The sequence below is a fragment of the Corythoichthys intestinalis genome, chromosome 17, assembly GCF_030265065.1.
Source record: "Corythoichthys intestinalis isolate RoL2023-P3 chromosome 17, ASM3026506v1, whole genome shotgun sequence".
NCBI lineage: Eukaryota > Metazoa > Chordata > Actinopteri > Syngnathiformes > Syngnathidae > Corythoichthys > Corythoichthys intestinalis.
In genome coordinates, this window is record NC_080411.1 from 686,808 (window position 1) to 712,713 (window position 25,906).

The following is a 25,906-nucleotide window of genomic DNA, read 5'->3' on the forward strand; positions in this document are numbered from 1 at the left end:
ATGCATCAAGAGAGACAATAGCTAATTAATATGCTCACTCACCACCCTGTGGTCTGGGGTGTGAATTGCAACCTGTCAAAATGACGGATGGACTTCAATTTTTTCCGTCACCGTTTTAAAAAACCGGTCAACGACGGAAAATATTCGGTTAACGCGACCCCTGCACTGGAGTGGCTCTAACTACCGGTGGCAAATTCCTTGTGTGTTTCGAACCTATTTGCCCAATCAAGACAATTCAGATTCAGATGTTGAGGTCAGCTCAGGCAGCCAGGCTATTTCTGTTGGCCCTTGTCAGCCAGCTGAGAAGCAACAGTGCCAATTTCAGAGCTGCACTTCAGGTTAATCCATTTAGCACGCTGGCTTGTATTGCTTTCAGGCACTGATTTATCCTATACAACAGTAGTTTGATGCACACTTTTCAATATGAGAGGTCTGTCACCGTGAACAGTTTTACATTACAAACTCTGATCATATTTGTCGACGAGGAATTATGAATTAGCAAGAGATCTAAATTACACTATCAGGATGCCAGACTTGGATGGAAAAATAGACTATATTTAGACTCTTGGCGGATGAATGTGTCTTCTATATGGCTGTAACAAACACCCTAAAAGAGCTTGCTAAACGATTTGCATGCTCGCAGCATTTTACAACCATGAACATTTTAATTACTGCTTGGAGTTGCTGACAAACACCTTTTTAATAGTTTATGACTTCTCTGTATTGCTGCCTTCTTGGTTGGCATAACTGAAAACTATACTTCAGACATATCACAGGATCAGAATCATGAGCAAGTACTGCCTCTTAACTATAAATCAAGGATTTTCTTTATCCTAGGGATGACCCGATCCTGTAACGTGATTGGAAATCGGGCCGATCGCACCATTTTTCATAGTATCGGAATCGGCTGAAAAGGATCGTGTTTTTAATGTAAATAATATTTTTTTTTTCTGCGTCATGCTCTTACAGCCTCTCACTCTCCCTCCTACTGCTTTTCTTGGTCAGCAAGCAGCTGGAGTTTGCTTGTTAACGTTAACGATGATTGACAGGCGTTGAAGCTTTGATCTTACCAGAGAAACTTTGGTGCGCTACCTTCGATCCGCCGCATATGTCAGTCCTCCTTTAGCTTGTTAAAAGTTAGCGGTTATGTGCTGTGGCAACTCATTGCAGCAGGGCCAAGAACCAAAGATGGTATTTGCCATTTGGCAAATTTTTTTTGACATGTGGCAAAATTGATTTTGTTTTTTATTTTTTGCCATGTGGCATTTTTTTCTGCCATGTGGCAAAATGGATTTTGCCATGTGGCATTTTATTTTATTTTTTGCCATGTGGCAAAATGGATTTTGCCACGTGGCCCTTATTTTGGGGGGTATATGGCATTTTTGGGGATATATAGCAGTTTTGCAGGACATGCACACCCATGCACGCACATGTTTTTCTGCCATTTAAAATGAATGGAAAATTTGGACGTGCATAGCCGTCAATGGCATAGTCTGACTTGGGTGTCCGTTAAATGTCAATGCGCTGTAATGATAAGTGGATGGCTAAAAAACACAGCCACACATGTTTTTCTGCCATTTAAAATGAATGGAAAATTTGGACGTGCATGGCCGTCAATGGCATGGAAGTGGATGGCCTGCAAAACTGCCCTATCCCCCCAAATAATGCCATATTTTTTCCACATACCAAAAAATGTCAAAATCCATTTTCCCCATGGCAAAAAAATGCCACATGGCAAAATTAATTTTGCCACATGGCAATAAATGCCACGTGGCAAAATCCATTTTGCCACATGGTTAAAAAATGCCACTTGGCAAAATCCATTTTGCCACATGGCAAATACCACTTTTGGTTCGCGCTGTCTCTTACTCATTGTGTGAGCATATTTGAGTGGACACACTCAATGAAGCCCTGAATTCCAGGTTTCTTATGTGTTGATTTAACAAACCTTGGCACCAACAACCCAGTGCAAGTAATATGCCCGGCAATGCGGGCCCATACTGCTAGTATGTGTATATTGATATCACGCATATGTTAGGTTGGATTCAAATGAGAATCTGAGTTAAGGTTAAGAGAAAACAGGTTTTTTTGGTTAAGGCTAGGTTCTTACTGCAGGTGTTAATGCAAAATTCCGATTTTTTCTTGTATCTGTTTTTTTGGCATGTCCGTTCAGACTGCCTTTATCCATTGAGCCTTTTCAAGTATAATGCATGCACACTAATTCGCAGTCCGAGAGGCACTGAGTAAACTGACCTGCATGCGCAACAGCATCAAAACAAATAACTACGCACTGTGCGTGCACGATGCACACACATAAGCCTTATGTATGTTCGTCAGTTTGCCCCGACTCGGCCATGTAAGCAATACTGAAATATTGCAAATTTGGTGCACAGTAAGAAACCGAGCTTTCTTCATTGTATGTTTTTTATGACTGTGTTCAAGCCCGCCTCTTGCGTACTGAAAGCAGAGTTCACGCTAGGCGCTATTGCTAATGAACAGCTACATCGCTCTTTGCTTTAAACCACATACGAAAGTGACCCAGGTCGGATTTGAAATGGTCCACTTCTATGCGACTTGTCCCGTTCAGACCGTCAAGTTAATGCCTCACTTGAGTCGGAAAACCACAAAAAAAAAAAAAAAATCGGATTTGTGCATTAATACCTGTGGTATCACCCTAGCCTAATTAGCACATCTGTTCAGTCTGTCTGACTCTGATCTAAGAATACCTTTATTTCTTAGATTAATGCCACTTGAACCATCTCATGTCAGTCTTGCCAATAGATGCTGAAATGTAGTGCTGATCCTCACTTCAAATGTGTTGTTCAGGATTTACTTAGAAAAAGATACTTCAAATTGAGGAAAGGTGGCATTAGATGGTGAGACGATGATGAACTTTGATTGCAAGATAGCTGAACTGGAACATTTACAGGCAGCGTTCCTCCCCTAAGCTCCTCATGTCGTTAGAGACTGACGTGTGTTTCACGTTGACGCCGCAGACAAAATCAATGCAATGCTGCTTTCCTCACTCACTCTCTCTGGAAATGGTGTGACCCAGTTAGCTCCTCCAGCAGGCAGCAGCAGAGTTATTTTTACATATTAACAGGAGACAATACTTTGTCCTCTGCACGTCCTCCTCCCGTCTCTCTGCTCTTTATCTTCCATCTTAGCTCTTTCCCATCCTTTAAACTTTCTCTGTAGAAAGTCATATACACCATTCCTCCTGGACTCATTAGCTTCTTACTTCTGTTGATAGCTCAATATTTCGCTAAATGAAGTCAATTACAAATGCTCAAGCAAGCATAAAAGCAGAACATAAATGAACGGATTGCCGATTGATATTCAGTCGACTCGTGTCATTTGGAACGGAGAGAGTCGCTAATGTGAAGCTGGCGAGCTGTCACAGCACAGCATGCAGAGATGCCTGAATTGTTTTTCAGTTGAGTAAACTGCATCATCAGAGAGAAAAAAAGATTTGTTTTCCTGGATGCTGTAGTTATTTATTTGGCTTATAAATGCTGTTAATTCGCTGCTCAAGTGAACAGGATAACCAGACAGAAATGGACAATTTCATTAGCCATTCAAGCATGTGCTCCTTCTTTGAAGCTCATACTAGGGCTGAACGATATTGGAAAAAACTGACATTGCCACTTTTTGGGGGTTTGCGATATATTGTGATATACATTGCGATATTCAAACTAGAAAAATTTTCACCAGGTGACTTGAATAGCTCTGTTTGGGGAAGACTTTGGTTGATTTACCTTGAGCACATTGTATTCATATAATACCCTTTAATCCAGTCTAAGGGGGTTAATCAGTGAATGATGAAGATTACTTTTTGTTTTTGTTTTTTTTAATAATTGCAGGGGTGCCAAGACTTTTTTCCAGCACTGTATAGACAGTTATGGATATGCTGTGATAAACAAAAGCATTTTTAGCCCTGATTTAAAGGAGCTAACAGTTTGAACACACTTCAGACCTTCAGGAATTATTGTTCTAGAGGGGAGGAGCATAAAAACTACCGTAATTTCCCAAATATAAGGAGCACCCGTGTATAACGCGCACCCCAAATTTACTTGTAAAATCTAGGGAAAATTATTGTACCCGTGTATAACGCGCACCCTAATTTTAGCACCACTAAGTAGAAGAATACAAGAAAACAGAGCTCGTGTACAGATACAGAAATGTCATTTTCCTGACTGGTGAAACAGCACAAGCATAGCACATTGGTAGTTCAAAACATTACCGTAAACTGACCATATGTACGGTAATAATATGATCTGATAACTTCTTGAACTTACCAGAATCCAGGAGAAAACAAAACAGATGTGACTTTTCTTTTAAAGGCTGCTGTATAAATTGCTCGTCCATGGATTGATACGTAAAATGAAAGTGAGAACGTAAGTCTGAAATCGAGAGAGCTCATCGCTGTCGACACGACAGTAACAATAGGAACTATTGTTATTTGGGTTTGAGTTTCCCGAGGGACAGATATAGTTGACGGACACAGGAAGTCTGTGTTGTTACGTTTGTTATGGTCCTAGTTGCAGAGCTGCAATAAATGTTGACTCAAATGAGTTCAAGAAACTAAATTCTGTGCTTTATGAAGTGTGAAAAAGCAGAATTTAACACAGACGAAATCATTCGGCCGATCAGAGTGAAGTATTACCGAAACAAAATGGTGACGTCATGTACCGTAATGGTCGGCAATGGATTGCCGCATACGTTTCTTCACCACAACATGGCCGTGTCAATAAAAAAAAGTTGGTATATATATATATATATATATATATATATATATATATATATATATATATATATATATATATATATATAATATCCAGGGGTGCACATAATTTTTTCGCACAGGTTCTCAGAGGAGGACCGGGAGATGTGACTTGGTCCTCATTGAGCTTGAGAGCCGACCCGCCTGATGCGATAAATTCATGACAAGCTTTACTTAGAGCCAATTAACTTTAATTAATTATATTAACAATTAATGCTTGATTAACATCAACTGGCACAACAAAATTGCCATTGCTTTGAAGTGAAATGTAAAGAAATAAAAAGCACCAATTCAAAATAAAGGGCATTATGCGGCTCCCACATTAACTCCAAGCCTTTTTAAAAGTGGGATGTCCTCCTCATAAGACCTCATTGAACGTGCATGTTTAGCTTTGTAAAATGCGAGCAAAAACACGTTTGTCAGTGCATGTCGCTGTTCATTACCTTTATTCCACCCTATTCTGCCACTTGTCCATAGGGCGAGTGGGGTCATGTCTGACAACGATAGTTTGCTTAATTGCCACAGTGCTTTTCAAAGTTTGGATGGCTGAAATTCTTTGACCCTACATAAAATGCGCTGCTCTTATCGGCGACATTGGGATTCTCACGACACATTTTGTACCGCATTTCCGTGCGAGCATCATTTGCTTCTAGCCATGGTACCTACCTCCTGTAGCCACTTTTCAACAAAAGTCCTTTTTTTCGGTAAGCTCCGGTGATGTCTCTGTCGTCTGTCTGTCTTTTGACGGGGGCGGGGGGACACTGAAGTAATTACTCAGTGTGGCCTGCCTCTTCGACATTTTGAGAAGTTATTTTCTCGTGTCCGCCACAAATACAGTGGTCGGCCATCGGTACGCAAAAGCGTATGGAAGCCGTTGAGGGCCAGCGTGTTTGTCTACGTCCAGTACGCATGCGTGCATGCGGACCACTTATGTGCACGCCTGTATATATCAGAGGTTGCGCTAGACTTTTTCGTTGTTTGTCATTTTGACTGACAGGGTCATAAAAATCCGGTCATAATCTATTTTTACCCGTCACTTAAATTTTTTAAATGATGACAATGACATTGTGGTGACCCTTTGTCTGGCATAATTCACCTTCCGTACTTGTGTGTCCATTTGGCCGAGCGCGTTACCGGCTACGACACAGTCACGTGACAGAGACACTTAAGAGCCGCGCGCGTTCCGGCTTTAATAGAGAGTTCACAGAGAGCAGCAGAGCTACAGCGGCTGGACACAGCAATTCGAGCTAACAAGACTCTTAACATTGCATACCGCTTCAACATATTCAATAGTATTTATTTTTCATTCATTTTAAATTAATATTCTGTCTGAACAAGCTTAACAGAGAATCCACACCGTGCCATCACACATCAAGCAGATGAATATGTAACTTTTTCTCCGCAGTGACAAAAACTGCTGACTGTGGCCCCAGTAGGTAGGCTACATTAAGGAACAATGAAATTAACAGTTCACCTGCTGTGGCCTGAACGGAGTCTTCCACCTTCCTCCTGGTGCGCATGGACTTGAATTGCGTGCCCGCTTGTGCAGTCCCTGTTTTTTCACCTCTTTTATCAACACCATCGTCGTTTTGGGGCTTTTTGAAGAAACTTAGGACACTCAGTTGCCTTGACATTTTTCAGAGTAAGGCCAACGACGTCATGCATCAAGAGAGACTATAGCTAATTAATATGCTCACTCGCCACCCTGTGGTCTGGGGTGTGAATTGCAACCTGTCAAAATGACTGATGGACTTCAGTTTTTTCCGTCACCGTTTTAAAAAATCGGTCAACGACGGAAAATATTTGGTTAACGCGACCCCTGATATATATATATATATATATTTCTGTCTCCATCCATGCACCCGTTTATAATGCGCACCATGCTTTTACAAGTTGATTTTGGGGAAAAAAGTGTGTTTTATATTCGGGAAATTATGGTAAATGCTGTCTCACCCTAAGCGAAAACGATACAGACCCCCCAAGATATTAAAGAGGTGTTATTCAACTAGTTGTCAGTTGACATATAATCACAAATGTTATGAAAATATTTTATAAAGGTTGAGAAGTTACCTAGTGTTGCTTTAATTCAGGGGTCCCCAAACTACGGCCAGCGGGCTGGATACGGCCCAACTCCACATTTGGTCCGGCCCCCTGAACAATACCAGAAAGCATTTTAATTCCCCCCCCCCCCCCCCCCCCACACACACACACACACACACACATAGTGTTATTTATTTCCTGGCTTTTTTTTTTTTTTTTTTTTTTTTGTGAAGAACCCAGAGATGGTTATTTGGTTATTATCTATTTAATTAATAGTGTTATTATTATATTATATTATATTATATTATATTATATTTTATATTATATTATTATTTTTATTTTATTTACTTTTGTTCCGTGAAGAATCCAGAAAAGGGTTATTTGATTGTGGCTTTCTGAAAAACAATACATTTTTACATTTAAGCACTCCAGCAATCGGAACCCTGCCTTAAATGATCGTGCTTTGTGCTATAGGAACTCTGTTAGGTGTTTTATCCTTGGTTTTACTGAGCTGTAAGGGTAGGGATGTACTGCAGAAGTTCTATTTCCGGTAAATTAATTGGCACATTTTTTTGGTTTGTGTTGTTGGAGGCAGGACACACACACACGCAGACAGTCTTGAGGACTTAACCCTATACATACTAATTGAAGTGAAGTTCTGTGAGATTTACTAAGTTTTGAAGAGTTTCTGCTACCTACTTACAGGCAATAATATCTAAGGCATACAAATGTAGAATCTCTACTGAAAATGCTTTCCCTTACAACTAGCTGGTGGGGAAGTTCCTAACGATTGAAGAGGTGATTAATCATTACTTGTTTAAATGATCGTAGGTATGAGCTTCGATACATTGCTTTACTTTACAGTAATTTCGTCTAACTGAGGATGTGCGAAACTATTGTGTAATTGATTGAAGATTTGTGAAAACGTTCTATATCACGCATTAAGATACTACCCTGTGGTCTGCCAGCAGTCGATACAATACAGGTCACTGTATTGATCTTTCATTGTTCCTTTTTCAACGACAGCTGGAGCTTTGAGGTTGGAATGCCGGTTGACGTTATTTATTTAAATCTGGTCATTTCATTTGAAGCCTTCCCTTCCCTTCCCTCTCCTCTCCAGAGAGTCAAGGGAGAGAGTGTAGTTGCAGGTGTGGACAGGTCATCTATTCACCTCCTAATGATGATAGATGGTCTGACTGCAGAGAGCAAGAACGCAGGCAGAAGCCGAGCGATTCGGGGAGATTAAGAAATAGCAACGTAAGAGCGTTTATATTTGTCTGCTGCTGGGCAGGTGGTGCGACTTTTAGTGATATGTTGATCCTTAAATCTTTGTATCTTTCTTGTCATCTGCCTGATAGTGTTTGTGTGTGTGTATATATATATAGAGAGAGGAAGACACTGCTGCAACGGGATAGCCCTCTTGATAAGTGCGTACATACTGCAAAAATGAACCCTCACCCTAAGTGTCTCTGTGTCTGAATCCCACTTTTCACTACAGATCTTAGTGCCCGATTCCAATTACGTGGCTCCATCTCATTTCAATTTATAGTGAGCCATATTTGATATCACTGTTACATATACGTGGACACGTGGAATAAACCGCACATGCCCCAAAACAAACATGAATAACTGAGTGCAAATTTTACCATTGCTTACAGCAACAACATAACAATTAGGAGTAGGCTTGGAAATTGAACGATTGAAATTGAAAGATTCCGGTTCCGATTCCACGTTTCGATTCCGGTCCGAACGGTTATCGATTCCAATTCTTTAAAGAGGCAGGGTAAAAAAAATGTATAGTTTAAAAATGTATTAGTTTATGTCTTAACTTCTGAATGATTTTTTAAATTATATGAATTTCAAATGAATCATTATTATCATTATTATTTTTTTAATATTAAACAATTAATATGAAATGTATTAATTATATGAACTTTTCACAGGGCTATTTTTAACTTGTTTATACAGTAAATATCAGTCTTTGAACTGGAATGTGATGGTTTCTTTCCACAGGAGTGATGTTTATTTTTCCCAAAAATATTTGTATTATATATCATATAAAAATATTTACACATATTCTTTTACCATAAATATACATTAGCTGGGAGCTACGACAAAGCATTAGTATAATTTCTTCTATTGATTATAATTACAAGATCTTTTAATACTGTTGATTTTAACGGAGGCGTCTTCTGCTTTAAGATGGCGGCTATTTACCAACGCTGCCGAGTCTGTCATTTTGCATGTAGTTCTCTTTATATGTTCTAATGCCCCCGAGTCTGTCATTTCGCATCTAGTTCGATATAAATTTGATATCGACCATAGCCCGATGTAAAAATCTGATTTATTTTCATACTATTCCTTCCATCCATCCATCCATCCACTGCTTTTGTGCGAAAAATAACTTGTGTTGTGTATCATCAGCCATCCATCATCAGCAACATGACAATTATAGCTCCATACATACAAGAAACACTGCAACTAAATATTCAGGGAGATTGAGACAGCTGCTCTTTTTCAATGCTGTAATGTCAGACAGTCCTCCGCAACAAATCCCCAGCAAAAAAAAAAAGTGCTTTGATATCTTCCCAATTTTGCCAAATTGTGCACAATTCGATCACATGAGACAACCACACTGAGCAGTTACCAAACAATAAAACATACAGTAAAGAGGTTGGTCGCCCGATTACCTGCCTGAGCGCTCCACTGTCCGCCAAAGCCCTGCCCTACAAACACTCAAGATGCTAATTGGAGCAATCTAATCCTGTGGATTTGCGAATGTGAATGGGAATGACTAATGACGACCTCATTGCTCACAAAAGATATGCTGATTAGAGTCAGATGAACCTTCTTTGGATACAAAAGTGATTTGTATCAACTGATCCACCCTTCATAGTTCTAGTTTAAATCATTATCTCGCATCACAGTCAATTGAGGAAATTGATTTAAATACCTTCCCTACTTATTACAATTAAAGCACACCCCTTGGGCATATACTTATAGTACATTTTATCAATAAGAACATGAAGTATAGTTCTTGAGAAAGATGTCGTAAACATTCCATGCATTAGGCGTGAACTTTTAGGTGACTTGAGTTGAAGTTCCGCTCTGAGACCCCCACTTTGGCCAAATTTCATAGTTGTCCTATATGAATGTGTGATACATCATTGGAAAGCTTAAAATCTCAATTTTCTGGGGGAAGAAAAATTTTGAGCTGGAGGGCATTTTAGATTTTTTTTTTTTTTTAAAACAGCAAAACCCTAACTGGAGGTGAGAGCATGTGAGAGCAGAATTAAAGACACCACAATTTTAACGAGACATTATCGCGTACTTACCTTGTTTCGATCCAAAAACTCCATGTAGCATGTATCACTGATTGTCAAGACACAGCTGTGAATGGCCACAGCTGGATTTTGGGGAGGATTTTATGGGTGAAACATAGTAATATATCAAGGGTCGCGATGCAGAAATCGCAGACATGAAGGAGTAATCGAGATTTTCATTTTCATATATTTACCCTTTTAAACGTTTTTTTTTTTTTCAATTTGTTTGGATCGATTATTTATTGTCTAAAATATTGGGTAAAATGCGGCAGTAACAAAAAAATATTAAGCGATAGTTATGAAGTAGATATCCATGACTTTTACAGACGCCAATTTTTTCATTGAGGCGTAATATGTTTAAACGTTTCAAATATGCAAGTGAATAATTTATTCATTTATTTATTTAAACTAAATATTAGACATCAATTAATGATTCTGAGTTAAAAATGACAGACATTTCGAATAATAAATTCGATTACTTATGTTTTATGGTTAGGTTGAAACAAAAGCGGCTGTGCAACGTCTGTAAACAGGGGTTTCCAGGGTAAAACTGACAAATAAAAAAATGTTCAGTGGTTTCATGCGCCATTAATCTGCTATGGCAGCATATACACATATTGTTCTATCCAACACAACAGTTCTTTTGGCTTAAAATACAGCAGTTTCTTTTAAAGAGGGCTTTTTCTGTCTTGTCTGTGTTTTCCGCCATTAATAAATACTTTATAAATACTGAAAATACTTGATTCACTCTGCCAACAATATGGGATTAAAACAACCTCCTCAGGGGTGATAATACATTTATGCTTTTTAGAGCATATCCAAAATTGTTTATATTATTCCTTGGATGCTTATCAAACAATCCATTAAATTTGATCAAAATTGATGGATTAGTCACATAATCCCGACCACAATGCGTATTGCGTACTACACAATGCGTACAAGGGTCGTCCTTAGCTGGAGATTGAACATGAGCACCGTGCATGCTCTTGCCCAGCAAAAGAAATCAGATTATTGCTTTTCATGTTCTGTGTTGAATGGGATGCCACTTGATTTTTTTTTCCCAGGGCTTCTACTGTGGTATCTGTTAGTCTGCTGTCTGAAACACCAAAAAGCAGTGTGAAAATAAGCTTGACAGTTCACGTCACAGTACAAACGCGCACAGACACCATGGCAAAGTCTCACCTTCCCAAAGTGAAGGCTGTAGCTATGGCAACCAAAAATGAAGGGAAATGATTGGGCTGGGTTCCGATTTGTTAAGAGTCATTGTATCAAGCCCGGGTCGAGACATGGCCACTCTTTTCTCCTTTGATGTTGACACCCGTCAACCTTGTACTTCCTTCCGGGTCTGCCATTTTTTTCTTTTTCCTTTTTGAATGTTTGTTTGTGTGTTGCGCGGACAGAGCTGTTATTGAAGTTCACGGTTCAATTTTTAGCTGTGAATGTAAATCCATTTCATTGGTCCAAACCTAGATGCAGGTGCTAACACAGTGGGGGTCCTCAGTGGGTTTGGAAACAGGGATGCCTTTGTAATTGGCAAATCTCAACTGGGGCTCACTGGTGAATGATTCATTTGTCTTTAGTTGTGAGAGCTAGCTTATTTTAGAGTCCCAGCTTAAGTGTCAAAACTATCAGCCTGTCGGTTGGCTTGTAACTGATATGTGCTGTACTCTTGGCACCTTTATGTTGGAGGTGGAGCCACGTGCTGTACACTGTTGATTACTCGACAAGTACCGTGTAAGAAAAAGCACAAAATGCACTCGAAAACTCTTCAGGAAGTACAAAAATAAATCTGCAGCAGTCTAGATGCAGATTGCTCCACTATTATGCGGAAGGAAGTGAAACAAGGCTTCCTGACCCACAAGAATGAAAAACAACAGTCTGATATCAGAAACTCCCTACAAACCTCACTTTTTGTTGTACTGTACAAATTAATTTGCCTTGCTATGCCCTAGCCTACATTGAAGTGTAATACAAGGGTGGCTAAAATATTATGTGTAATAAGAATGCCAATAACCTCAAGAAGCAATTACATTCATACGGTATTTTTCAGTATTTTTGTTGCAATACCACCCACCCCTAGCGATAACAAAATTTCCTGTAACTGTCAAATTAGACACTATTGCCATGACACGCACGCGAACGCACATACTGCTCAGCAGACGTTGCATCTGTAAAGTAAGGATAATAATAATGGTATACAGTGGTATAAAAAAGTATCTGAACCTTTTGGAATTTCTCACATTTCTGCATAGAATCACCACCAAATGTGATCTGATCTTTGTCAAAATCACACAGATGAAAAAACTGTCTGCTTTAATTGAAACCACCCAAACATTTATAAGTTTTCATATTTTAATGGGGATAGTATGCAAACAATGACAGAAGGGGGGGAAAATAAGTAAGTGAACCATCACATTTAATATTTTGTGGCAGCAATAACTTCAACCAGACGCATCCTGTAGCTGCAGATCAGTCTGGCACATCAATCAGGACTAATCTTGGCCCATTCTTCTCTACAAAACTGCTGTCAGATTCCTGGGATGTCTGGCATGAATTGCTGTCTTTAGGTCATGCCACAGCATCTCAATGGGGTTCAAGTCTAAACTTTGACTTGGCCACTCCAGAACATGTATTTTGTTCTTCTGAAAACATTCTGAAGTTGATTTACTTCTGTGTTTTGGATCATTGTCTTGTTGCATCCTCGTTTTAGCTGCAACTGTCTGACAGACGGCCTCAGGTTTTTCAGCAAAACTTTTTAATTCATTCTTCCATTAATGATTGCAAGTTGTCCAGGCCCTGAGCCAGCAAAATATCCCCAAACCATGATGCTCCCTCCACCACGCTTCATGGTGGGATGAGGTGTTGATGTTGGTGAGCTGTTCCATTTTTGTTCCACGCATGGCGTTGTGTGTTACTCCCAAACAATTCAACTTTGGTTTCATCAGTCCACAAAATATTTTGCCAAAACTTCTGTGGCGTGTCCAAGTGCCTTTTTGCGAACATTAAAGGAGCAACAATGATCTCTTTTAGGCAGCAGTGGCTCCTCCGTGTAGTCCTCTCATGACTGACAAATTGGACTGTTCCAGTGATTTCTGTAAGTCCTTAGCAGACACTCTACGGTTCTTTTTGACCTCTCTGAGTATTCTGCGCTGAACTCTTGGCGTCATCTTTGGTGGACGGCCACTACTCGGGAGAGAAGCAGCGGTGTCAAACTCCCTCCATTTGTAGACAACTTCTCTGACTGTCGATTGACGAACACCCACTTTTATAGATGGTTTTGTATCCTTTCCCAGCTTTATACAAATCAACAATCCATGATCGCAGGTCTTCAGACAGCTCTTTTGACCGAGCCATGATGCCCATCAGACAATGCTTCTAGGCAAGACATTTCTTACCATGTGTGTGATTTATAGAGGGCAAGGCAGCTTTAAACGACTCATCGGTGATTGGGCACACACCTCACTGAAATTGTTTGGTAAAAATTGGTTTCAACTGCTCTTTAAGTCTCCTTAGGCAGAGGGTTCACTTACTTATTTTCCCCCTTCTGTCATTGTCAGCATGCTAAACTCATTAAAATATGAACACCTATAAATTTTGGGGTGGTTTTAGTGAAAGCAGAAACTGTATTTTCATCTGTGTGATTTTGGCAAAGATCATATCACATTTGATGGTGATTTTATGCAGAAATGTGACAAATTCCAAAAGGTTCAGATACTTTTTCATCCCACTGTAGATCAGATGTGCCCAAGTCTGGTCCTCGAGAGCCTCTATCCAGCTTGTTTTCCATGTCTCCCCCCTTTAACACACCTGAATCAAACAATCAGCCAGCTCTGCTGAAAGCCGGATAATGATCCTGATTGTTTGATTTAGTTGTGTTGGAGGAGGGAGCCATGGAAAACAAGCTGGACAGGGACTCTCGAGGACCGGACTTGGGCACCCCTGCTATAGATACTGTGTTGCCTAGTGCATTTTTGAAGCAAACGTTGCTTTGGTGAGTTCCAAAATAACACCTAAATTGTTTAGTCTTTTTGAATTGATAAAGGCCACATTTTAAATAGACTTCCCCACAGGAAAGAAATGATCATTTGTTGAGAAGAAAGTTACAATGACTATCCAGTGACAGTCATCATCAGGTGGAGAATATATGGTGCAACAGACACTACCGAGAACTGGACATCCCTTCAAAATGGCTAAAAATATGAGGAGAGGCTGCCAACAAGCTGGCAGCAACATTACAGGAATAACAAGAATTTTTGGCTAGTATTAGCCTTTTAGTACATGTGTCAACAATCTTGTGTTCTTCATATGTCTGTGGTAGGCAGTAGGTTGGCAAGATGGAAACCTTTGAAAAAAACAACAACAAAAAACCATCCAAGCCTGGGAATATTTAGCAGACGCACACTCCAATGTGGGAGAATGTGTTTAGAATTCCTAAAAGGTATGTCAAAAATATAGAGGGAAGCATGGCGGTGGCAGCATTTTTTGGGGCAGTTTTTGTAACCGGAAGCTAAAACTGGGGCCTAGGACAAGGTGAAAAGAATTATGAACTGTTTCAAATACCAAATATTTGGATTTTTAACAATTTAGGAATAAGAGTGTCCTGTCTTTTCACATGTTCACAGCATTTATCTTCAAAAAGATTCATTCAAAAGTTTTAAAATGATTAATCTTGATCTTATTGTATTTCATCATAGACCTTTGCATTTAAACAGTCAGGTCCTGTGTACATATACAGTTTATAGACCATAATAAATTTGAACTCTAGTCCAAGTCCACATACACTGCTGGCCAAAAGTATTGGCAGCCCTGCAATTCTGTCAGATGATGCTCAATTTCTCCCAGAAAATGATTGCAATTACAAATGCTTTGGTAGTCATATCTTCATTTATTTTGCTTGCAATGAAAAAAAAAATGAAATCATTATCATTTTGCTCAAAACTCCAAAAATGGGCCGGACAAAAGTATTGGCACCCTCAGCTTGATACTTGGTAGCACAACCTGTGGACAAAATAACTGCGAACAACCGCTTCCGGTATCCATCAATGAGTTTCTTCCAATGCTCTGCTGGAATTTTAGACTATTCTTCTTTGGCCAACTGCTCCAGGTCTCTGAGATTTGAAGGGCGCCATTTTCAGATCTCTCCACAGGTGTTCTGTGGGATTCAGGCCATACCACTTTAGAAGTCTCCAGTGCTTTTATCTTCTAGTGTTATTTGAGGTGTGTTTTTCTTTGTCCAGCTGGAAGACCCATGACCTCTGAGGGAGACCCAGCTTTCTCACACTGGGCCCTACACTATGCTGCAAAATTTGTTGGTAGTCTTCAGACTTCATAATACCATGCACACGGTCAAGCAGTCCAGTGCCAGCGTCAGCAAAGCAACGCCAAAACAACAGGGAACCGCCGCCTGGTTTGACTGTGGGGACCTTGTTCTCTTCTTTAAAGGCCTCGTTTTTTTCCCCTGTGAACTCTGTTGATGGCCTTTCCCAAAAAGCTCTACTTTTGTCTCATCTGACCAGGGAACATTCTTCCAAAACGTTTTTGGCTTTCTCAGGTAAGTTTTGGCTTTTTTTATGTCTCTGGGTCAGAAATGGGGTCTTCCCAAGTATCCTACCATAGAGTCCCTTTTCATTCCGACGCCGACGGATAGTACTGGTTGACATGGTTATACCCTCGGACTGCATGACAGCTTGAACTTGTTTGGACGTTAGTCGAGGTTCTTTATCCACCATCCGCACAATCTTTCGTTGAAATCTCACGTCAATTTTTCTTTTTTTGTCCACATCTAGGGAAGTTAGCCATTGTGGCTTTACACTTATCGACGACATTGCGCACTTTAGACACAGGAACATTCAGGTCTTTGGAGATGGACTTGCGGCCTTGAGATTGCCCATCCTCCCTCACAATTTTGCTTCTTAAGTCCTCAGACAGTTCTTTGGTCTTCTTTCTTTTCTCCATCTTCAAAGTGGTACACACAAGGACACAGGGTTGAGTCAACTTCAATCCATTTTAACTGGCTGCAAGTGTGATTTTGTTATTGCCACCACCTGTTATGTGCCACATGTAAGTAACAGGTTCTGTTAATTACACAAGTTTGAGAAGCATCACATGATTTTTCAAAGGTTGCCAGTACTTTGTCTGGCCCAATTTTGGAGTTTTGTGCAAAATGGCAATAATTATATATATTTTACTATTCTCTTTTGTGTTTTTAACTGCAAGCAAAATAAATGAAGATACTACTATGAAAGCATTTGTAATTGCAATCATTTTCTGGGAGAAATTCAGCATTATCTGACAGAATTGCAGGGGTGCCAGCAGTGTAAAAGGCAGTGGAAACATGGTAAAATGAATTGGTCATTCAATTTAAATCCTAATAGGGATAGTGACTCAGAAGGAGAGATGGAGATTCATCGGGCTTTTACTCAAGGCGAGAGATTGCTTTCATTAATGAGCAGGCAGCATATGGTCCAGTAAGCCTGAGCTTGGAATGACAATAAACAGGGCTTGGTGCTTATTCAGTCACCAGCAAGAGTGTCAGTACTTTGAGAGCCAGGTCTTCTATTTCCTTTGTCAATGTTCAGTAATAGTTTACTTTTCAGCATTAGTTTTCAGGATGATTTGTTAACTCAAATGTTGCTGTCTACATTATTTACTCTTTTAAAACCAAACCCTTCTTTACAGGTGCTGTGTTAAAATTAGAAAAGGTCGGCCTTTGCCAATCTGCAGCTGTTTGTGTAAAATAGGATCCTGAGTGATCCAATAGTGGAGTATTCCGAAAGTGACTACTGGGTTCGAATGTTTGTTACTCTTAGCATTTAACAGAACTCAAGTCTGGGAACCAGTTCAACTTGCCATAACAATAAGTCCGTGATACCCAACCAACACCCGCTTCAAATATGCTCCTTCTAACATGATATGAATGCTTGAAACAACATACAAGACTAAGACTAAGTCCATTTTACGTGCATTACTTTACTTGATGATTTTCAAATGGTACCCACTACCAGACCAATGATGGTTCTAATTTTCATTTTAAAAATCAAGGTTATGGATTTTTTTTTTGGGTATAACAATGACCTCTATACCCTGTAATCTGTTTACGGGCAAGGCGAGAATGGAAATGAGGTTGGAGTTCTATCATTAGCAAACCGTGACTCTTAAACCTTGGCCTTCTTGACCCAGCCGCTATTAAACAGCCAACCGCCTAAGCGTTCCCTGTCTGCTAAGGTCGTTGTTTTTTTTTTGTTTTTTTTGAAAATCCCAGTCTTCCCCTGTGTTCATGAAAAGGCAGATCTTATATTTATGTGGGTTGCATATGTTATCTACTTTCTTAAAGTGCGTATGACACCAAAAAGCATGTTTATTTCATATTTCACGCAGTGTTTTATGCTCCTGAATGAAATGGACCGCTTGCATGTGTTTGGAAGCGATCGTTTTATATAATGCTGCAACGATTAATCGATTAACTCGAGCATTGAATTAGAAAAAAAAAATTCAAATTTTGTTGCTTCGAGTATTCGTTTAATTAAAGTGCCGTTGTAATGGTTTGTTTTGAGAGTGTTTGCATTTAGTTTTATTGATGAGGGTGGATACACTGCCCTCTGATCTGCCTCTTCTCACATAGCTGAATCCAACTGCTCCCTGTTAAGACCAATGTAAGCTAAGTTTTTGTTTGAGCTAATGTTTTTTAACATATTCTTAATTTAGTTTATAGGTATATTTAGCCGGTTTTTGTGGGTATATGTGTCCGAACCATTCGTTAAGAGCATTGTAAAAAAAAAAATTTAAAAAATAAACTAGCATTTAAGCTAGCGGACTTTTTCTGTGTAAGTTAGCCAGTTATTCTTTTGTTGTACATACATCCTCATTTAAAAAAAAAAAATTATATAGTTTGATGCTCAGCTCAGGTATTTTAAATGTTCCTTATCCGATTACTCGATTAATCGAACTAACTAGTCCATCGATTAATCGACTACTAAAATATTCGATAGCTGCAGCCCTAGTTTTATATATTCAATTTTTGAATCCCGCGCCATGACAAAGAGTGACTTCCAGCTCCAGTCTCAGGTTTAGGACGAATGCGAATGTGACGTCACCCGGGTCAGCATCTCACAATACAGCATTGCTTTATAGCATGCAGATGGACTGCGGATTCAGCTGATTTTGTGGATTAACTTGTTTATTTTTCGCATTGCGCCAGCCAAACGGCTGCAGAAAATTGTTGCCGCACCAGGGAGAGGCGTGTGAGCCTTTTTGGGTTTCAAAAACCCTCACCTCGAGATTAGCCAAAACAAGCCTGACAACTTTGGGACCATTGGTCTTACGAGGAAGTGAGTAAACATCGTGTTTTGTAGAATGTCAAATACTGGGATCATGGCACACGTTATAATAAGAAGGTGGCTTGCATTTTGAGGCTGATTGTCTACCGAGAATGCCACTCACCCGACGACCGGCGGCTTGTCGCACACCCCTCTCGGTCCTCTTCGTGTGCCCGCCGGGAGAGCGCTATACTCAGCTTACGCTCATGCGGTTCTCCATATCGTCCAGACTTCCAGCCCCCTCTGCCCTCTTCGTGTGCCCGGCAATAGACCACTATCCTCTGGTTGGGCTCGCGCAGCTAAGCGCTCCTCCGACGTCGGCCGGTTTGTCCGGCGGTCATTCTACAACTGCTTCCCCGGCAAACGAGCTCTTCTGCCCGCAGCAGGACAACGACGAGCTGTAACTTGCTCGCTGCCTTGGGGGGTTGCCGATCGGCGAAGATAATCGACAATCAACGCCGTGTGAGATGATCCGGGGTAGTTTTATGTGATTTTTTGCTTCGAAAGGACTTTAAAACACCGCTTGGGTCGGGTTAGCATGTCTGCTAGCTGTCACGCCTCCTGGTTTGTTTACGCTTTCCAACGCCGGTGTAGGTTCACTATCCTCTTCCCCTCACTATCCACTCGCTCTCGTTATATGATTGGCCGAAGAGTCGAAATGCTCTCCCGTGAAATGCCTGTTTAAAAATGTTCCCGTTGTTACTTCTTGCGTTCGCTTAAAAGTGCCCATTTAAAAAGGAAAAGCGATGGATGATACTACACGCAGAGCGTATTAATATCAAATGTTAAAGTTTTATAATCATATAGCGAGAATACGGAACGTCACTGACAAGCGCAGGCCCCCGCGAATGGATAGTGAGGGGAATAGGATAGTGCGCCTACACCGGGGCAGGGAAACGACAAAAGCCGGACTAACACCAGTGGCATAAAATATCATTCGGGAGGTGCAAGAAGTCACCAGTTTTGACCATTACGGAGTCATTTTGCATGTCGTACTTTCATATTACATTTAACACAAGACTGTTATTTGTCATGACCATACCATTTATTTAGCAATTTGGGAAAATACTTAGATAAAAAGGATATCCTGAAAAATATTGCAGCAGAGAGATTGAAACAATCATGACATTATGCTCGTCTCTGTCCTACTTTTCTCGTTCTGAATCTTCCCCACCTTAATGGGCTGAATTCTGAATCAGATCAAATCGTGACCCTGCCGACATCATCATCCGGCTGGGGAAGTTATAGTGCTATAATGACAGGCAGGTCTAAACGGCAGATTAAAGGACTAATTTCTCGTCATTTGCGCTTTGCCAAATTGTCGAATCGTCTCAAAATATGATTGTAATTCACATAATAATGCTATTTAAGATTTTTTTTTTTTTAATGCTGTCACAGGCACTTTAATGTTTCCTTTGTTGTTGTTGTTGTTGGTAGGTACTGGACTCAGGACTGGACTAAACTCTGAGGGAAAGTGATCTGAGAAAGCGATTGGAGGATCGAAGGAGGTGAGAAAGTTAATATTATGCATTGCAGTTTTTGTTTTCATCCACAATGACGACAACAAAAATATTTCGTTGACGAACAATTTTTTTCATGACGATGACGTGACGATGATGAGCTAAAAACATGGCTTGAGACACTATAACATGGCGAGACGAATGCCAATTTTTTTCGTGTGACGAGATGAAAATGCTACATACTTTTTGTCGTGTGTTCACAATACATAACATTTTCATATTGTACGTGGAGTACGTCAGCTTGCATCGTAGCAGTGTTTGGGTCGTGTCACTCATGTAAGATGTAATGCACCCTCACTCTCCTCACCGGAGATTAGGATGTTTTTCAAGCTAGGCTGTGATCCATCTTGCTTGTTTGGAAAGATTTGTTTTCTTATCTTGGCAAGAGAGAATATGCAATATTGCTTTAGCCTTTAAAGGTCTTTGCTGAATGAGCGTTACGCCCTCAATGTAACTCGTTGCGTTAGCATAGCATTCGCGTTAGGATTAGCATCAACTTTAGCGTAGTAGTTCCTGGCATCATGGTGGGTTGAATTGAAAATAATGTACTGCTTTTGCTGCCGAGTATGTTTTATCATCACGAAGTTGCCGTTGTCCTTGTAGACGCTACAATAGATGGTTGTCTGTCTATGGTCGTTCGAAATCGTTGCCAACTTCTATTTTTGAACTAAAACTTTTGCGTTTCACTGACGAAATCGTATGACATTTAGTCGACTAAAACTAGATTAAGACGAACACATTTTGAAATGAATTAATATGACCAAGAACAAAAAGTATTTTCGGCCAAAAGACTAAGACAAAAACGAAAAGAGATGCCAAAAACAACACTGATGCATGGTCATTGGTACTATTGGTCGTGAAGTTAAGTGCATGTATTTGATGGCTGCCTAACCCCTAAAATAAATCGATTTTTAGAACCTTATCGTAAAATCTTCATATTAAATCAACTTCAATTTAGTAAGATCTAAGTTATGCTCTTTGATTTTGGTCTCTCCATGCTTTGGTAAACAGCCTCGTTGTAATGTTAAGTAGCTTTCATGCAACTTACCCTACAACCTTCCCCACTTGCATCTCTGCGGGTCTGTTTGTTGGTCTGACTGTGTGCGTTTATGTGTAAATAATTGATTGCTGCAGAGTTTGAGTGGATCCGTGCTCCACGTGAACCATCCACTGCATTGCTCCATTCATATGTCGGCCATTACTGCTGCTGTTCAATTGTACTTTAAGATGTGTGATTACTTCGCTGTACTATTCAACTTGGTTTAGAATGGTACGATCAAACTTGGTGTTACATGCCGAACAGCACAATAAACATAAAAATGACCTGGCAAATAATTAACTTTTAACAAAATTTTATTTTAACCCTAACCCCTAACCCTAATTCAAGACACGTCTGCCGCCCGGACACCTTTAACGGACAATGCACAATGTTATCATGGATGCTGGCGGTTACTGCGCGAGAGATTTACTTCTTTTCAAAAGACTGGAAAATAAATTTGTGTATGAGACCGGCAGGGACACGGCGGTCACGCTTCTGTGCGCAAGTTATTTTTTAGAGCGAGAGAGGGAGAGAGATCGTTCGTTGGTCCGTGTCTTTAGGTTGTCCAGCAGTAGGTTCAAGTCATGTTAATTGGAAAAAGTCCCTAGTGTTTTGCTTCGTCCCGTGTCCGTCTATCAGAGGTGAGTACATGAACCCTCTTGTACTATTTAGCCCTTATTGTTGTTGTTTTGGAGATGTTACTAGTTAGCGCCGAGCGCTATGCTAATTAGTGAATTCGCTAACATGTACAGTGTTTCCATGTCAAGTTGTGCGTTGTTTGGTGGTGTACATAACTTACTCCAGATGCAGAACGTTTAAAACCAGGATTATGTACAGCGGTAACACTACAAACACGCAAAATGGTACAGAAATCTGTGAAAACAAAGTATATTTCTTAAAAGAAATCTTATTTCTAAAGACACTTTGTTTACAGAAAATTTAAATTCCAGTGTAAATTTGATTGTATTTTTGGGAGAAATAACTACTGCCATTGAGAATGCTCATGTTTTTGCACCTTCTTGTGAAAAAGAGTATGTCAAGGTCAGCTCTGTGTTGTGTGGGCATGTTGAGAAATAAGTACTGCCTTTAAAATTTTTAATGTTTTTGCACTTTCTTGTTAAAAAAAAAAAAAAAATCAGTTTAAGGGCAGCTTTTTGTTGTATGGGCATGTTTCTATCGTTCCTGTTGAATTATTAGGATATTTTAAATAAATATTGGACATTCATTTGTGTGGATACTTTACTAATTCGTATTGTATGATGCATTGATAATCATGATAACCTTGATCATCGCCAATAATGTGATCATCGTTCAATCATCGAATCGTAGTACCCTGAATCGTAATCGAATCAAATTGTGGGGTGCCTAAGATGGCACACCCCTAGTGGAACAACACTACGCTATTCTCTATAAAGTGTGTTTAAGCCATTGATTGCGTATAGCACAGTGGCTAGCTGGCGGGACAATCGAGTTGCTCAAATTTAACAGATTCACTCCCAGCCATTTTCACCGGAGCAATGCCCTTCGCTCTCAGCCGTTTTACTGGATTTTGACTGATTTTGCAAGGCCCACAGAAAATTCTGTTCTATTGCTATCTAAACACGGAGCAGCACGGACTCAACGGCATCGTCGGCTGCAGTGGTGGTCCCGGTCGTTCTGCTCGGTCGTCCAGCACCTGGCATCCCGGGCGTCCTCCCGGTTGTTCTGCTCAGTCGTCCGCCGCCTGGCCTCCTGGTCATCCATTCGGTCGTTTTCCGCCGGCGCCTCGGCCGTTCGTTCCCTTGAATCGGGTTGCGGGTCTTACCAAATGCGCTACTGCCCTCCAGTGGCCAGTTTTATTGCTTTAAAATGGATTTTCAGTATTGTGCTTTGGAGCAAAGTTGCATCAGAACCTAGAGATGTCTCTTGTGAAAAAAAAACGTAAAAGACGTATAAATAAGTCTTTGGGACACTGATGCAATTAAAAATAGAACGTATTTCTAAGTTTTTGGGAGCAAATGAGGTAATTGGCTAAAGTAGTACTGTTACTATAACAATTGAGACTACTTTGCCTACTTCAGGAAAATAGTTGATATGATTTATATTATTCTCCACTGCTACACATCGGAAAAATGGAAATTCTGTTTTTCGCTTTTTTAGTAGCCAATCAAGTTCTTGTCTTGTACTTGAAAATGACAAAATCGCATTCATATGATTTGAAAATGGAATTAAGCTGCCAGGGTCTGGGATCCCATGCACAATAGATGTGAGAAATGTCAGTTAAATGTATACATTTGTTCTCACAAAAAAGAATGTGCAACCAAGTAGCTTGCATTTATCGAAACTGAGTTGTATGAGTGTGATACTCCACTTATTCCATACAGCCAGTCTTTTTTTCCCACCATTCTCACTTTGCACGTCTTTTTGCTCACCCCCTTTGTCTTCTCACTAATGACTATCTATCGCTAAACGTCTTTATCTTTTCACTTGAAGTTTTATACGTCCTTGCCATTTGTTCTACGTCTTTCCTTCCCCGTCGCCGCAGTGTCCTTGAAAAAAGCTTTGACTTTGTCGACGAGCGCGGCAGTGAGCATCCCTCTGTCGGCATACGCACATCCACATTCAGCCCTTAAAACCCTATAAATAATTCATCATCATTAAAGTCTGCTCGACTCCTCGCAAATATTTTTACAAATATTGCGGAGAAACCAGCTATTTACGGTGTGAAAATACAGTATTAACCCACATACACTTCCTGGATATATGTGTTCAGTTTTGGTGAATCAACAAGCAAGAACTCTAAATAGAGCATAACACCCACCTGTGCAGAATATTCATTTAGATGGTGGCTTCCATTCTTACTAGCGAACTGACCTCAAAAGGGGTTGAAGGGGCTCCCCTATTCTAATAGACGCCATATTGCAATTAGTGTCCATCATCCACTTAGGACAAATAAACTATACAGATGCCTCTCTTTAAAGACTGTAATTATCTCACTTCACAGATTGTTATTCACAGACAGACGGAAATTTAAGTTAAATGTTGAGCATGTTTGAACTCAACATGGCAGGCTGTGATTGCATTGGATGCAAGGCCAGATTTTTAAACTCTGAAGAACTTTTCCTGCATGCATCATACGATGGATGAGAAATGTACTCTGCTGTAGTGATACAAATGTATCAAAGCATAAAGTGGGAGGAAAGTATGTAAACCGTTTGAAATCCATCGTCACAATATGTTGTCTGATCTTTATAAAATTAGCTCGCTTGAATGGAAGGAAGGAATTGCAGAACACCGGTCTTTTTCAGCTGCATAGACACAAAGAATAGGAATCTGAGTGTCCTTATGGTGTGAACAGTTTTAATGTATCACATGGGACTTTGATGTACTTTCATTGCGGATGTTGTTTATGTTTGATCCAGATTATTGCAGTTTTGTTGTCAATTTGCTTCTGTTTTGGATCACCGTCTTGTGACAACACACATCCTCTTGCGGTTCTTCAGCAAAATATCTTGTTAGATTTCTTCTCGCTCAACCTCTATTATCACGGTACAATATTTTGAGATGGAAACTAGGTGAGACTCAAAACTGCCTTTCAATAGATAGTGCATGTTTCCATTTGCAACTACAGGAAACATTAGTTTGAGGTTATCTCTGCCAATATTTTTTATTCCAAGTGTTACTTATTTTTTCCTCCATGATATGTGAATATTTAAATGAAATTTCCAACAAAAATAAGAAAACAATGAATTGGTCGTGCGATGATTGTTTTTTTCTCGTCCAAATTATACGACATTTAAGAAAATCCCAAAACTTCCAACATGCTCTTTCCTCCCTCTCTGTTTTATTATCATGTGCCAGCTGTAAATGTAACGTTTGTTTGAGTACCTGGAAATCTCGTCCACTGTATTTTGGGCTGGAATGTGGAGTTCTTTGCGGCCACTGGAATAGTAATTTCAGTCTAGTATTATTGAATCCAATTCATATACAATACATTCCAATGGGCACTTTTTGTGTGTGTAGTATTGCGGGGTTTTATTATTGTGATGTGTTAGTGAGCATACCAAGAGGTGGATTAAGTCCCCACTGGAGATTCGGGTGCCAAAGTCACTGTGCCACATCCAGGAATGTGAGCCTCCTCTGCCTCAGCCGCGAGAGTGGGGGGGCGTTGTCGGGGCTCCGGGGCATCGGCTGGATTTCGCCTGCCCTGCCCTGGGCTTGGTGGGCGGCTGGGTGTCCCGTGGCGTGGCGTGCCGGCTGGGGGGTTGCGGCTGTGGCTCATGGGCCGGGTGGGCGTGGGGTTGGTGGTGCGCCCCCTCTTGCCATCCCTGAAGTCCGGTTGATGGGTGCGCGGGTGGCCCAGGGGACCACCCTGAATCCCGGGGGGGGGGGGGGGGGGGCAATGGCTCCTTTGCTGGGCTACGGGAGGAGGGATGGGCTCCGCTGCCCCCCCCCCCACCCGGGGCTGGCTGGGTAGTTGGGGGGGGGGCGTCTTTGCTCGTCTGCGTGGCTGCCGCGTGCTTGGGGGGCTCGCTTGTGGCTGGATGTAATTGGGCGCGCTCAGGTGGCGGGACGCAGTGCCGGGATTGGCGATGGGGCAGCGTAGGGTCGGTCGCCAACGGGCTTACTCTCACAAGGGATTCATAAAATTACTGGGTTCTAGATCCAAGAGCTGATTTGTGTACACTCTACCCCTTTCAATCACTAGCTTATAGACTCCCCCACCCCCGTCCCCTTCTTTTCCTGGTCAATAGGCCCCCACATGGTGTCAACCGGAAATACATCTAGCTGACAATAGCACCAACATATTCATAATTAGTGTAGGTGTTCAATGTATTTCTTGTTGTTCTTGTTTGTGTTTCTTTTCTTTCTTCTCTTGTGTTTCTTTTCCCCTGTTGCCCATAACC

General features: G+C 40.6%; 1 protein-coding gene across 4 annotated transcripts in view; it reads left to right on the forward strand.

Moving 5' to 3' along the window:
- Positions 1-25,906, forward strand: part of strbp (spermatid perinuclear RNA binding protein) — a 148,642-nt gene that overhangs the window by 27,830 nt on the left and 94,906 nt on the right. For all 4 annotated transcript variants that reach the window (XR_009061161.1, XM_057819657.1, XM_057819656.1 and 1 more), the window contains exon 2: positions 19,899-19,969. The gene's annotated coding sequence lies outside the window, so the exon portion shown is untranslated. The remainder of the gene's footprint in view (positions 1-19,898; positions 19,970-25,906) is intronic.